The sequence below is a fragment of the Ornithodoros turicata genome, unplaced genomic scaffold, assembly GCF_037126465.1.
Source record: "Ornithodoros turicata isolate Travis unplaced genomic scaffold, ASM3712646v1 Chromosome11, whole genome shotgun sequence".
Taxonomy (NCBI): Eukaryota; Metazoa; Arthropoda; class Arachnida; order Ixodida; family Argasidae; genus Ornithodoros; species Ornithodoros turicata.
The window spans coordinates 2,772,305-2,786,090 of record NW_026999295.1 but is presented as its reverse complement, the minus strand read 5'-3'; the positions used below and the strand labels follow the sequence as shown (position 1 = coordinate 2,786,090).

Here is a 13,786-nt window from a genome sequence, read left to right as displayed (position 1 = left end):
CAAAATACCGAATCGAATATTCGCACAGCCATAGAAAGATTCCCTACCCTAAAGGATCCTACGAAAGGATGCTCTCCACTCAAATTGTTTGCGTTCTCTCATCCTCCTTCTGATAGCCGCGTAGGATTTCCCGCGACACTTCTATGCTGTGTACATACTTTCCCGAACATATTAATGGTTCTACCGTAGTCCCCGCTGTGTAACAACGCGACTTAAAGCAGCTGTGTCTACCGCTGCAGATTTATCTAGTTCAGCACCGTTGGTCCCTTCTATTGCAAGCACGCTTTACAAGGACAGTATTATCGTGTTCAGCAGGAACGATGGACGTATTATGTCGCGCTTCTATTCTTCTTTTCCTGGGAATAGCCTCCGGGCTATGCGGAGTCTGTGATGTGGACCCCAGAATGGGTAAGACGCTGTAATATGCGCTGTTATTTGCCTGCAAGGAATCTTTGTAACTGACGCGTATACCGCAGAGGTATTTGACGTTTGACAATAAGAAGTTGAGGACATTGTATCCATTGATCACGGTATTGGTATATTGTATACAGCAAATCCCCTTTCCTTTCTGTAAATCCCCTTGACCTTTCTGGATACCATAGGACTTCGATCGTTATTGTGAACGGGCTCATCATTTCATTTTCCGCATCACCAGCAGCAATGTGGTAGAGTATCACCCCTGGCGAAGAAACTGCCCGTTCATCATCTCACAATAAAGTTGTTTCTCCCCCCTCAAGAATGATACCTGAGTAGATGAGAGAGCACCCTATATCGGATAAGACTACGTTGCAGCGGTTGGCTAGTATTGAAAATATATGGGTTGATAATTCTCTGCGTCGTACAACTTCCTATCTCGGAAGCGGAACCGGGTTTTCCGCGCATGTCCGAAGACCTTTATTTTGGCCAATCTCGTGCTCCAGACTAGATGATATTTTCATGAACTTTACGTTTTCCTAACCCCTGAGGTAATGTGCTGGCTTCTTATGTGGTAGCAGTACTGGGCTCACTCCTGAAAAAATCATCTGTCGCTGCGCCGAAAACTCAGCTCGGACGATAGGTGGTGCCACGGGAACCGTAGGCGCGGACAAGGTTATGACTAGAGCGGATATTCATGTATATGCGTGCTTTTCTGTTATTACAGTTTCGTATCAGGACGACAAACAACACTTTTGGTCTTGGCTTGAGACAGATCAGAAGGGTTCTATCGTGAAAGATTCCTTTACACGTTATAATATATTTCCCATGAAAGTGCATGGAGTGCAGACTTTAACATGTTTTTTTCAGGTGCGAGAGGTCACTTGTTTCTTCATGGTTAGTTTTACTGGTTTCGGGAGGGCGTTGTTTCGTCTTTCGCGAAAATTCTGGTCGGAATGGAATATTTTTCATGTTTCGGTGGGGTGAGGTGCAGTGCTGATCATGTACCGTGGCATGCTCAATGGGCCGTTCATCAGCTTCGCCAGATTACCGTTACGAAGACAAGCGGCATTCGTATTTACTTTGGCGTGACGCAGTCGCGAACGCAAAGCGATGAGGAAATATGCTTGAGCATGGACAACGCAGAAAGGACAAAGATACCTGAATGTTCGTGTCTTTCATGTTGCCCATGTTCAGGCATGTTCCGTCATGAGTGTCGTCTACCAGTTAGCCTGCGTTATTTTATAAATCACGAACGCAAAGTCTTTTGCTCCAGGATTTATGTCAGTGGCGCTAGTATTCTTTGTTGTGTGCTCCAGAACTAAGGCGGTCTTATCTTACCGTGTTATCCCTAATAAATCCCTCATTCTTTTAAACATACATTTGGTATATTGCTTCGCACAAAGAACAATGAAAAAAGAGCGCATGTATTGAGGGCTTTTTCCGCATATTACGAATATTTTCGGTGCATAGGTTCATGCATATTTCGGGAGGTTTTGCTGCATATTTATCTGTTCCCCTTGCCCCGTATACAGCTTGCTGGCGGCTAACTGTACGTAGTAAAGCATCAGACCGTAAATGTCTGCTTGGTGAGTTTATCACGTGGCAGCTGCAGCCATTCGAACGTGTGGTATCGTAGCAATTACGCATCCACCACCTTCCCTCATCATTCCCCACTTTATTCTCTTTTCTTGTCCATGACGACGAGTATGTCCAAAGCTCATGCGCGCGGTATATCACATAATGTTAGGTGACCTCGCAATCTAGACTCCCAAGCCGGGAGAGCGACGTCATGCTTCCTCGGGTTTGCTGACATAGAACACACAGTCGTTCTCGGACTTCCTATCATGGTGGCCGTTGTCTACGCGTTGCAGTAGATCCTGTTATATCAGTAGTCATCCCACGAGTGAATCTTTCAGATCGTTAAAATCAATTAGCATCGAAATACACGGCATCATTCACGTGTTCGCTAGCCGTTATGCCCGACAATCGACTTTGAGGTCGCGTTTGAGGTCGATTGTGAACCTGACACGCTGAAACTTATTCTGTAAAGTATACCAGCAATATATGCAATAATATTGCTCAGGTACGAGCACAGGTCCTCCTGGTCGCTGTAAGGAAAAAAACAAACAAACAAAAGGATGAGTAGTGACATGGCCTCACCGGTCCCATGTGGTAATCTCGTTTATGGCACACTAATAGGATATGCAGGCGGACGGTTGACTGTTCCCTCGTTTTGAGACCTTCAAACTCATTGAGGTACAAATTTCGGGCTCGCGTTTCTTCACTTTCACAACCGGCAACTCGTTGCGAGATGGTTATGTGGGCTCCTTAGGGTGGTCGTGCTGCTACCAAAATAGCTTTTCTTCACACCAAACCCAACAGAGCGTTATCTTCTCTATCATTACATGATATTCATAATTCGTTGCAGTTGTCCACCTACATTTGACACTTATGTGCAAACCATTACCCGCAATTTAAAATTATATCCGTGTTTGATAAGAAGCCAATGATTGCTATCGTATTACTCCTCGTTGCATCAGCAGCGATACTGGTAATATTTTGGAAGGGGGTTAGTGTACTCCCGTGTCAATCTAGGCGTTATGTTGTTTTGGACCTTACCACTTGTGATCAGTTTGCATTGACCCCCAAACACTAGGCCAAAACCCTGGAGAAACTGTACTGTAGATCTGTAACCTGTACCCTGTGCCGAAGAGAATGCGTGTGGACGTGAGTTTCTGCGATAATTTCGATAAGGGCGTCTGTTTTTTTAAATTCGATTATCTTATTCGGAACTTCTTTCCCGCGAACTCCGCCGTGCATGTGGTTTGTGCATTGTAGAGGCTACGCACACCTATGCATTTTTATAGGAAAATGTGCGCTATGTCGCTGGATGTTGATCCGGCGAATTAGCTTGCTACCTATCTCATCTACGCCATGTGGAGACAGCACTTCGTTGTGGCCTTCGTTGCCTTCGAGAACGGCACTCACAGGCTGCAATACTTTGAAAACCTTATCTTTATAAAGCACAGTTTGAACTCGATGACTACTTGCCGCGTGGACTCTTTCCCGAATATCTACTCATTACATAACACGAAGCAACCTGAAAGCAGCGGAGTAGGTTACAGCGATTTCGAGAGGTCATTTCGTGGGAACATGGCCCAGCGCTCGAAAATTATAGTCTCACGCCCGCGCTAGATCACGTGATCTTTGCCGTCCGAAGATAAGTGCCGGGAACCTAGGGGGTTAGGTGCTTCGATCAGGTATGGGCATTGCGGTCGCTCGTGCTCAGGTTGCGTCGTCAGCTACCAATACGGACTCTTGCAGTGCGGATGTGACGACATCCAATACAGCTGGCCAACGCGCTGCCCGGCCATATCAGGAGAAAAGTGCTAGCAGGCAGACTCCTAGCGCTATGAAAGCGCCACGCGAACACGGCAGTTTGCTAAGAAATCTGCAAGGAAATGACCAAGCGAATTCGCCATTAGACGTGCAGATAGGGCACGGGTTTTGGGCCATTCGAAATATCGTGAGTAGTGGCAAAACATAGGGAATCGCAAAGTTTAGAAAGATTTTCGAATGACTCTGAAATATTACGTAATATACAACCAAATGGCACCGAAGTATTACGTAACATGCAGCTGTCATGCTATATTCCGGTAAGAGCCGACAGTGTGCTCTTTCACCCTCTCACATTGGGGATGCAGGTAAGACGGGTCTCCGAAGATAGGCAATGAACAAAAAAAAAAAAAGGTTTTCCTTCACGAATTTTTTTGGGGACAATCTAGGGAACGGATTTTTGTTCTGAAAACGGCTACAATATCAAGTGACCAAAAGGAACAGATGTTGTTTATTGGACACGTTCGTAGCTTTTATAATTAAAAAGTTAATTGGCGATTTTTACGTAATTATTTATTCGACGGCTGAGCAACAGATGGCCAAGAAAGTCCGCCGGCCCAGAGATGATAGAAGTGAAAAGATGATGTCTATAGCCCTTATAGTTTTTCCATGAAAATTCTGTATCGAAGAAAAAAAAGACACCCTGTAGTATATGCAGTAGAAAAACAAGCCCGATTGTCTCCCCTGAATAAAAGTACGGAGTACACCAGAGTTCACGGAGTGCCTTTGCGTCTCGTTTCGTGAATACAGTGGACTTGAGTCATGAGAGCCACTCTTCCTCGTCGCAGGGGTTCGTAATCCGCCATACGATGCACAAATGGAAGCGAACCCCGTCAACAAATTATCAGTGCATGGCTTTTATTGATGGGCACTCGGTTACTGGAACCCCTGGAACACCCTTTAGTTGTTTGAAATTGTTTTCAGTTTTATTGCCCTATATTGCCCTCGTCAAGAACGGGAGAGTTGTTTCGCTTTGTGCATGTTTATGGCACTCATCAATGGCATTTTCAAACAACGACATTTAGGGTGTGTCGAGAGTGTGAGGTGTAATGGTAACAGTACATCGTGGAGGCGATAGGTCCCTCCGACATCTCAAAGCCCCGGTTCTCATAACCAGCTAAGTGAGATTGGGAACTCTATAATTCATCTAGTTACATGACTGCCGTGTTCAATTTCACTTTTTGCTACCGGTTTCGGCTGGCAGTCCACGCCAACGATACCAGCCTTCCCGAACCGCAATCTCCAGGTCGCTTAATCAGCTGCACTCTTGCCCCCTTTCTTTCAAAATTGATTGGTCTCTGGCCAAATCCAGCCCACCAAAGCCCAAAGCTCTTTTGATCAATAGACTCAAAGCCCGTCAAAGCTCTTATCACCTATTTTGGACACCATAGGACTTAGATCCTTATTGTGATGGAGCTCATTAATTCATTGCCTTATTACCACGAGCAATAGGGCAGAGTACTGCCCCTGACGATGAAATTCCCCATTTATCATCTCCAGATAATGTTGTTGTCATTGTTTGTCCGCGCAACTGAAAAGAGAGCAACTCCAGAAATGACAAAAATACAAATGAAGGGTGAGCTCAAAATCGCTAATGGATGGGTTCATTCTATGTGAAACGATCCAATGACATTACTCCCCCATCATTAGAGGTTTTTCTGAAAAAAAAAAAGAAAAAACAATCTTACATGTCCGTTGGCACACACAATGACATTCCACGAAATGTTTCTGCTCCAAGTCGATGGCGCTTGAGCGCTAGGTACCTTCAGAGTGCGCATCGCCCTTGCAGAAACCTCCACTCCCCGTGCAAGGCAGCTGCGACACCTTGGGGGATTGTAGAGCGATACAGTGTAGCTAGGTTCCTGAGGAGTGAGGTCATGTAGGCCTTGTAGAGTAAGGTCAATCCTGAATAGCCATCAAAACTAAAGTATGTTCAGTTACAGCGGTATGTGTTTGCGGAAAAGGTCAAAAATGCGTTTTTCTTTCTGTATCTTGGTATTTTTTCTCGGCGATTACGAGTTAAATTTTTATGAATATCGCTCTGACATCAGATGTATACTTCAAAGGAAAAAAATCTCAGATCGGTAGCTGCAGCAGCTATTGCAATTAAGATCCAAGCGTTTTCAACAAAATAGCGCATCTGGAAGACGAAATACGCTATCATGACGTCGAAGCGGAGTAAGAAAATCCCCGTCATTTCAGCGAATCAACTTTCTCCTTCTTACACAACATCTAAGAAAGGTTCGACGATGTGCTCTGATATCTTTGAGAAAACATTTCTTCCGGAGGGCTGCCTAATTATCTCTTCAAGGCGTCATGCGAAACGGCATCTTATTATTAGCTTATATCCTCGTTATTTTTGTCATATTCTTCTAATTTGTATCGGCGAAAACTTGAGCCCCTTAACTCCAAGAGTGCGCAGTTTCCCGTGTGGGTCAGATTGCATAGCATCGTCAGCGCAAGGGAATGGCATGTTGTCCAAGGCTGTAGCTCATGTTCCCAAGGGGTGCCGAGGTCATTGGTGTCCGCGGGTCGTATTAGCCATGGGGGTACTATCAATGTTGTCCAAGAAGGTAGACATTAACTCCAGAAGAGGAGTAAACTGCTTGTCTCATAGCGAACCCCTCCATAGGACCTGCTTTACCATTTCTAGAGGGAGTAAGCATGTACTCCTTCTGGACTGTAGTAGTTATACTCGTCTGATGGAGTTATGTAGCCCACATGATATACCAGATGAGGAGTGAAGTACGAAATACCGAACGAGACAAGTGGAACACGTCAGTTTGGCACCACGGAACAACGAATGTGAACTGTTACACACATTTATTAGCCATAGAGACACGAAACAGGTACAAAGAGTGAAACAGTACATACGCCCAAATTCGAATCCAAACCGGCTTGACCATTAGTTGAAGCGTCCAGTATCGACCGTCACACACAGTGAAAAGAAATGCAAATCGGGAAAGTCACAGTACCTACAGAAACGCTGCAAATTCTGACACACCCGACGCCTCTGTGCACAATTTCGTTGAAAGCATGTCTTTTCCAGCGTTCGAACGTCTAGAGGCCAATCTGCACGATAAAACTGCAAAAGAAATAGGCGTATGCGGCGTAAGCGACTCACTACAAACAAAATGTAAGGAACTGTAAAGTAACATGACCTCACCTGTCTCATCACAGTGACACGCCTCATTACAAATCAAGCTGGTATGCAACCTGAAAATAATAAATAATTCGCTGAATTGACTCCATCGAACAAATGTTGTGAATTGAAACGATTTTGTTAAACCTCGACGTATTCAAGAATGTCTCTCACGGCCGTGTGTGGACCTACTACCGAATGCATTCAGTCCGAAGAATCCTTCCGAAAAGTATCCATTCCTTGATAGCTCTAAGCTTCACACATACGATCTTCAACGTTCTCAGCCACAGTAAAACCTTTGCGAACACAAACATGCGTTCGCCACACTCCAGGCCGACGTGAAAGGTCACGCAAGGATACAAGAGTGCGGCAGAATCAAACACCTCCACAAATAATTTCCTTGTGTTGGTGACGACTGACGACTAACGAGACAGAATTCCCCTTAATTTATATTATCATGCAAATGTATATTTGAGATTTAATGGGTGAACCGTTAAAAAAATAGTGGGAACTATGTGCACTGCATGCGCGGATGAAACTGCACGACGGCGGAGCGATCGAGGAGAGCAGGTGTAAGAACAGGTCCCCCAAACTCACCTCGGAAAAGCGTGCAACGAAGAAGGCCGCCACTAGATACCCCGCTGTTGCCGTTCCGGATCACTTCAGCCCGCTAAGTTTAGCGGCAAAATGTTTCTGTTGTTTCTGCGAATGAATCTAGTCTTTATATGTCCAAATACGACGCGTATAACAACTTTCTCTGTCGTGTTTCACTTTTTGGTCCCGTTTTTAAACGTGTTGAGCGGTCGGAAGGATCTAGTGCACGGCTGCGTGCATCACATAGCGTGCCTGTCGTACCAGTCGCCGCAGGCGCTGCAGTCGTCCATTTCTCCTTCGGTGACTTGGCCTGGCTTGGATTGTGCTTGAACTGGATCTTTAGCGCGCTACAATCCACGCAAGCCAACATCTGGTAACAATGGGGTATCTAAGGGCGGCCTCCGGCATTGCACGCATCGGGATAGGAACAAATACATGGGAAAATGGCGACCTTGGGGGACCTGTGTAAGAAGGAGTAAGATGCACGCGTTACCGCTTCTCCCCGAGGTTCGTACACCACTTATGCACCTTCCTCTCAAATGAAGGAGTAGATGACCATCTTTTCTCCTTTTGTGAGGTGTAAATCTCACGTGAAGAGAGGAGAAATGGGAAATCTACCTTTTTCACTCCACGAGAATAACAGTGTACGCGGGCCTCATACCACGGCTTTGGAGGTACAACAGAGTGCATAAAACGTGTTACTTCGCGGTGCAGCTGCACAAGTCAGCTATTCCTTTTATTTGCTGTGACACGAGGAAACTTGGCGCCTCTTGTTCTTAACTATCGCGTCAACGTCGTGTGAATGTGATTGCGCAATTGCAATCTTGTAGACTGTGTTGAGGTTTTGGTCTATTACTTGTAAGCATAGCTTTAACTTATTCAGCTCCATTACAGAAAGCATCTACTGACACTCCAATGTTTAGAACAGTGTGTGTAGCTGAGAAAGAACTTAATGACAGTGTATCAACATTTCAAAACATGGTACATGCCGCCTATAAAAGAAGGAACAATAAGAAATGTGCAAGCTAGCCAGTGATCATTTGATCATTTGAGTTAGAGGAATGGACAAAATACAGAGGATAGAGAGTAACACAACGAGGCTTAATTAACTTCTTTACAGTTTCTGCTCCTTTAGAACTTACACAGTCGTGAAATTCATTCACTTCATCGACACTTTCCCATATTCATATCTGTCTAAAAGAGGCTGTGATTTCTTCTGGTGGAAGTACTGACTTCAATAGTCAACAATGTCTTAATCTCAGGTACCTTCAGTTACTTTCGACATTTAGAGTTCCAGTCAGGGGTTGCTTTTTCAGAGGTACTGTACTTAAAATTTTGCTGGGCCATCAATGAGTACAAATCCTATCGGGAGAAACAGAGCTTTGAATAGTGCTAAAATTCAACTCTGTCAGTGTTTTTTTTTCTTATATTGAATAGGTTATGGGTTCTGAATTCGCAGCAAAGACAAAGACGTTGACATGTGATGATGTCAGGCTCCCAAATGGAGAAACACACACAGTCGCAAATGCATGATAGTTGCCCTTGTCTCATAAAAAACAACAAACAAACAGAGGCCTCAAATCTGTTGAGGTGTCTATTGCATTAGAACAGACAATCATGTAAAAGGTATCACGGAATCATAGTTTACAGTGTCACAAATTTAACTTTACATAGAAATTTCTACCAGTGGAATGATTACACCTCAGTAATATAAGTCTTGAAAGGTCGTGAGGTTTAATTTTACAGCCTAGGTGTTGCGGGTTTTCAGAATGTGCTTTCTACCAGGCATTGCTGTATGGGGAAAATGGGACTGCTGCATGAGTGAATAAACCTTAATTCTTAGGGTGTGGAATGCTTTCTGCAATTGGGCTCCTGTTTTTCAGACTTGTAATGGTGTACACACTACTTAGTTTCCCAGTCCTACCTTGCAGCACACGTAGCATGTCGACGTACAAATAGGCTGGCTCACCTTGCGTGTGAATCTACTCTTAATTATTATTGGTTTGGAATGAGAGAACTGATGTTCTGAGGCTGGATAGACATAGGCTGAGGCATAGGCATAGACTGAGGCAACATAGAAGGGACAAATACATACAAAGCCTCAATTTTGCCTAAGAAATTAACGATGAAAGATGAAAGTCAACTGAAAAGGTTAGCCAGCTGTAGGAGTCGAACCCACATCTTCTGGATTGCCGGTCCAGGGCTCTACCAATTGAGCTAAGCTAACACGCCTTCTCAGCGACTTCCAGGGTGCGTCATCTGAAGGGACAAACCAGCCACTCTCTCTCACTCATCCTCCTTTCACTCTTACATTTTTGCTCACTCATACACACATTCATACGACGGGATCGACGCAGGCGGCAACTGTTGAACATGAGAGAACTGATGTTCTGAGGCTGGAACAACATAGAAGGGACAAATACATACAAAGCCTCAAGGCTGTATATGAGGCTTTGTATGTATTTGTCCATGGCACGAGGCTAGTTACAACAATGGCGGATTTGTGTCAACCCTGTGCGTGTAGCCCGTGCTCATGCAGGCTTGTTTCACGGGTTTCATGCACCGGCTAGCCTGCGTTTACGCAAGGTTGTCAGATTTTTGGACAATCGTTAAAAAAGTTCTGACGAGAACTCCGATTCACTACGCGCCACTCTCGGGTGAAAAAACAACGCATTTTTAATTTCATATTTGGTTCGTGCTGTGTTTGTTAAAAAGTGACTGGTCAGTATCATTTCCAATATTCTGCATCGCTCGTGGCATGAAAGCTGTTCGTACTTAATCACACCATGTATACACTAATCACCATTGTTAGATAGCGCTGATGTATTGATACCTGGCGATGATGCTTGCCTTTTGCTTATTATTGCTGTCTCCACTGGGAGCATATAGACTTCAGCTCAGTTGCCGGCGCATTGACACCAATGAACACGTGGTGGTGCTGTGCTATTTGAAAGCGGTTTGCTTGTTGTTGCCTGGCTTCGGGCTTGGTTCTTCCCAGACAGCAGAGCCCACGCGCGGATTCGAACCTGGGAGAGCCAAGCATATTGTTGCCATGCAAAAAGCGAAATAGAAAATGACAAACGCACAAAACCCTGACCTAAGAACGACGTTAATTAAGGAAGATATATGTTTTACTGTCACTAACAGACTGTAACGGAAATCTCCATACTTCTCCTCCGACAGAAGCGGCAACACTGGTCTGAATTGGTTTCGCTGTCGGCCCGCGCACTCCTCCACCCCTCTCAGTGAGTGAACAAGCCCGCTTCCTCTTGCCGCAAGGGCGCCGCACAGAGAAGAAAATAACCGTTAACTGTTGTCGGGGCCTCTGCTTGTACTAGTAACATCAATCAAGTAAAAATCAGACGCAGGTTTACAGAGTCATCAGTAAAGCAACACAGATAGAGACAGCAAACTCGAACTTATCATATGATTAAAGGTTGAAAGTTTGACGCCCCCTGGCTGTCTTTCTGTTACTTTTGTCCCCTTCAGTGTTGTCATGTGCCAACCGGCCCTCTCAACTCTTCATTAAGCAGTCATCGTGTTACAGTTCAGTGGCAACACTTTTTTATCACTAGTTAAGGTAAGATAAACTGCGCGAGTACAGAGCCCAATGATAACATCACGACCGTTCATGAAGCTTGCGCTGATTATAGATATTTTATTTTGCTGAGGGGCCACACGGGCGGCACTTCGGCACCCCTGGTATAATAAGTATTGTCACGGTCTCTCGGTACTCTCTCTGGTCAGGAAACTCCGGCAGAATACAAAGGAGCGACTTGCTTAACGCGAGGAGGTGTCGCGCGGGCATCGCCAGTTTCTTTGCCTCTTCGGTGGTTTGTAATTGCATACCAGCATGTCTAACGCATGTTGTGTAACTAGTTGCGATGCAGGGAAACGGATTTTTCGTTTTCCATCTAACCCCATTGAAAGAGGACGGTAGAAAGGGCAATAACACGTGTGGAGACCAGAAGCTGAAGGTGTGCTTTCTGCATTTCAACGCCATGTACATATTTGCTGCCACATGTACAAAGGCAATCAGTCAGCTGTGCTGTGATTATGCAAAATACCCTGAGTGATCCAAGATCATCCGCCTAGTGTGGCGTTCCGGTACTGATCTTCGGGTATAGCGGGCTCGGAAATTTCAGGGGAAAGAGCACAAGTCAACAGAGATTACACAGTTGTCGGCATTCCGTGATGCTCTTAAAACTATAACCTAAAAACAAAAATAAAAGAGGGTGTAACGGATGTAAGAGGGTGTAATAAGGGACGTAACCCTTTATTTTCACGACTGTAATCTGAAGCAACGTAATTCGTATATGACAGATTAACCAAACGCGTAATATGAAAAGTATGTATCTTTCAGACTGTTACTTCATCTCACCATGTAATTAAATCACACATTGTGATAGAAAATGATTAGTAATTACGAGTGAATGAAACAATATATATAAAAAAAACATAAGAACCGTGCATTGGGAGAACTCAAGTGATAATTGGCCAAATCATCATGCTGCCGGCCGCAGTGTCATAATGTGTCCATGTCTTTGCATAGCAGCATTGGTACTTTTTCAACATTTCATGTCTCTCAACAATTTTCTTCATCAAATAAGTTTTTTTCGACTGGGACTGTTCCTGCTGCATCCTGCAAAAAGCGCTAAAATAATGGTAATGAGAGGAAGACACACATATGGCGCCATCAGTTTTCGTTTTCTTACTGTAATTTTAGCGCTTTTAGTAGGGTACATTCCTATGCTTTTTTTTTAATATTTTGTGCGAAGTCCAGGTTTGGGTACTTATGTAGTTGAGTACTGGAAAAACCCACATAAAGCACAGTACAAAGTACACGATTTAAAATGCACTTAAAGTAAAAGTACTGAGAAATGTACTTGAAGTGCTACTTGAGTACTTGGTACTTCTCCATCACTGGTTAGGAGAAACGTGTGTCGCACGTTCGATCTTGAGTTGCTGCAGATATAGCCCCGGGCTCTTCGTTTCGGGAGTATAAAAACGTCGGGGAAAAAAAGAAAAAAAAATCAACATATTGAGAAAAACATAATGAAAATAAACATAAACTAAAATTTAGCATTTACATAGTGTACAGCAACTGGTACGCGGCTGCTTACCTGACACACATTGCGGAAACCTAAATTCCCACAACCTCGGGGCGTCAGCACGTCCTTTCCCCACGCGAAGGAACAAGCAGCACAACATAGACCAAACAACATCGAAGGTTTGTTTTACCTTCGAACGAACCCTTCCTACCGCAGTTCTGCCACGGCGAAGAGTGCCACCAAAAGCATCTGACGCAGATAATTCAAGATTTTACTGCCAGCGCTTCCAGTTCTGTTGATGTGTAATTTGCCTCTGGCTCTTTTGATGCTCAACTTACGAGGGGTGTTCTGGTCAAACAGGGACTTTCTGTCTCCTGAGTGTACAAATGGCTCGCGCTACTTCTTTTTCGTCATTTTCACACGCGACAGGCATCTGCGTTCACCACGTGGTGGTCCAAAGTTTGTGCAAAACAGAAGACACGTGCTGGACAAGATGGCCGACAACGAGGTGAGCGTGCACATCGAACAGCGAGTTGTCATGAAGTTTCTCGTGAATGAAGGCGTAGAGTCATCTGAAATTCACAGAAGACGTCATGCTCAGTATGGCCACGATACACTTAGCCGCAGCAAAGCGTTTGAGTGGTGCAAACGGTTCCGAGACGGCCGTACATCAGTGCAGGGCGATCCCGGCAAGGACGGCTCAGAGCCCGCGTCAGAGTTCCTCAGAACATCCAACTTGTGGAGCGCCCGATCCTCAACGTGTCTCGAACTGGGTCGAAAGACGGACCTTTCTGTGGGAACGTTGAACACTATCATTCATGAACACCTCCAGTTTCGGAAAGCCGGGCCTCATCACCAAAGGAGTCATCTTCCTACAGGATAATCCACGCATGCATACCGCACATCTCACGACAGGCACCTTACAGGAACTTGGCTGGGAGTTGCTGCCACATCCCCCTTACAGTCCAGACCTCGCCCACAGCCATTTCGATCTCTTTGGTCCACTGAAGGCGTTCCATGGGGGCTGCCACTTCAGCTGCGACGACGAGGTCAAGAATATGGTCCGATCATGGCTGTTACGCGCCGGTAAGGATTTCTACACGGCTGGCATCCAAGCCCTCGTGAAACGCTGGGACAAGTGCATTAGTGCAGCTGGAGATTACGTTGAAAAATAAAACTAATTTCT

The 13,786-nt window shown here is 44.9% G+C and overlaps 1 long non-coding RNA gene across 1 annotated transcript in view; it reads left to right on the top strand.

The window, feature by feature from the left end:
- The first annotated feature begins 331 nt into the window (after positions 1 to 331).
- Positions 332 to 13,786, top strand: part of LOC135371482 (uncharacterized) — a 49,611-nt gene continuing 36,156 nt past the window's right edge. The window contains exon 1 of the long non-coding RNA XR_010415627.1: positions 332 to 408. This is a non-coding gene — a long non-coding RNA (uncharacterized LOC135371482). The remainder of the gene's footprint in view (positions 409 to 13,786) is intronic.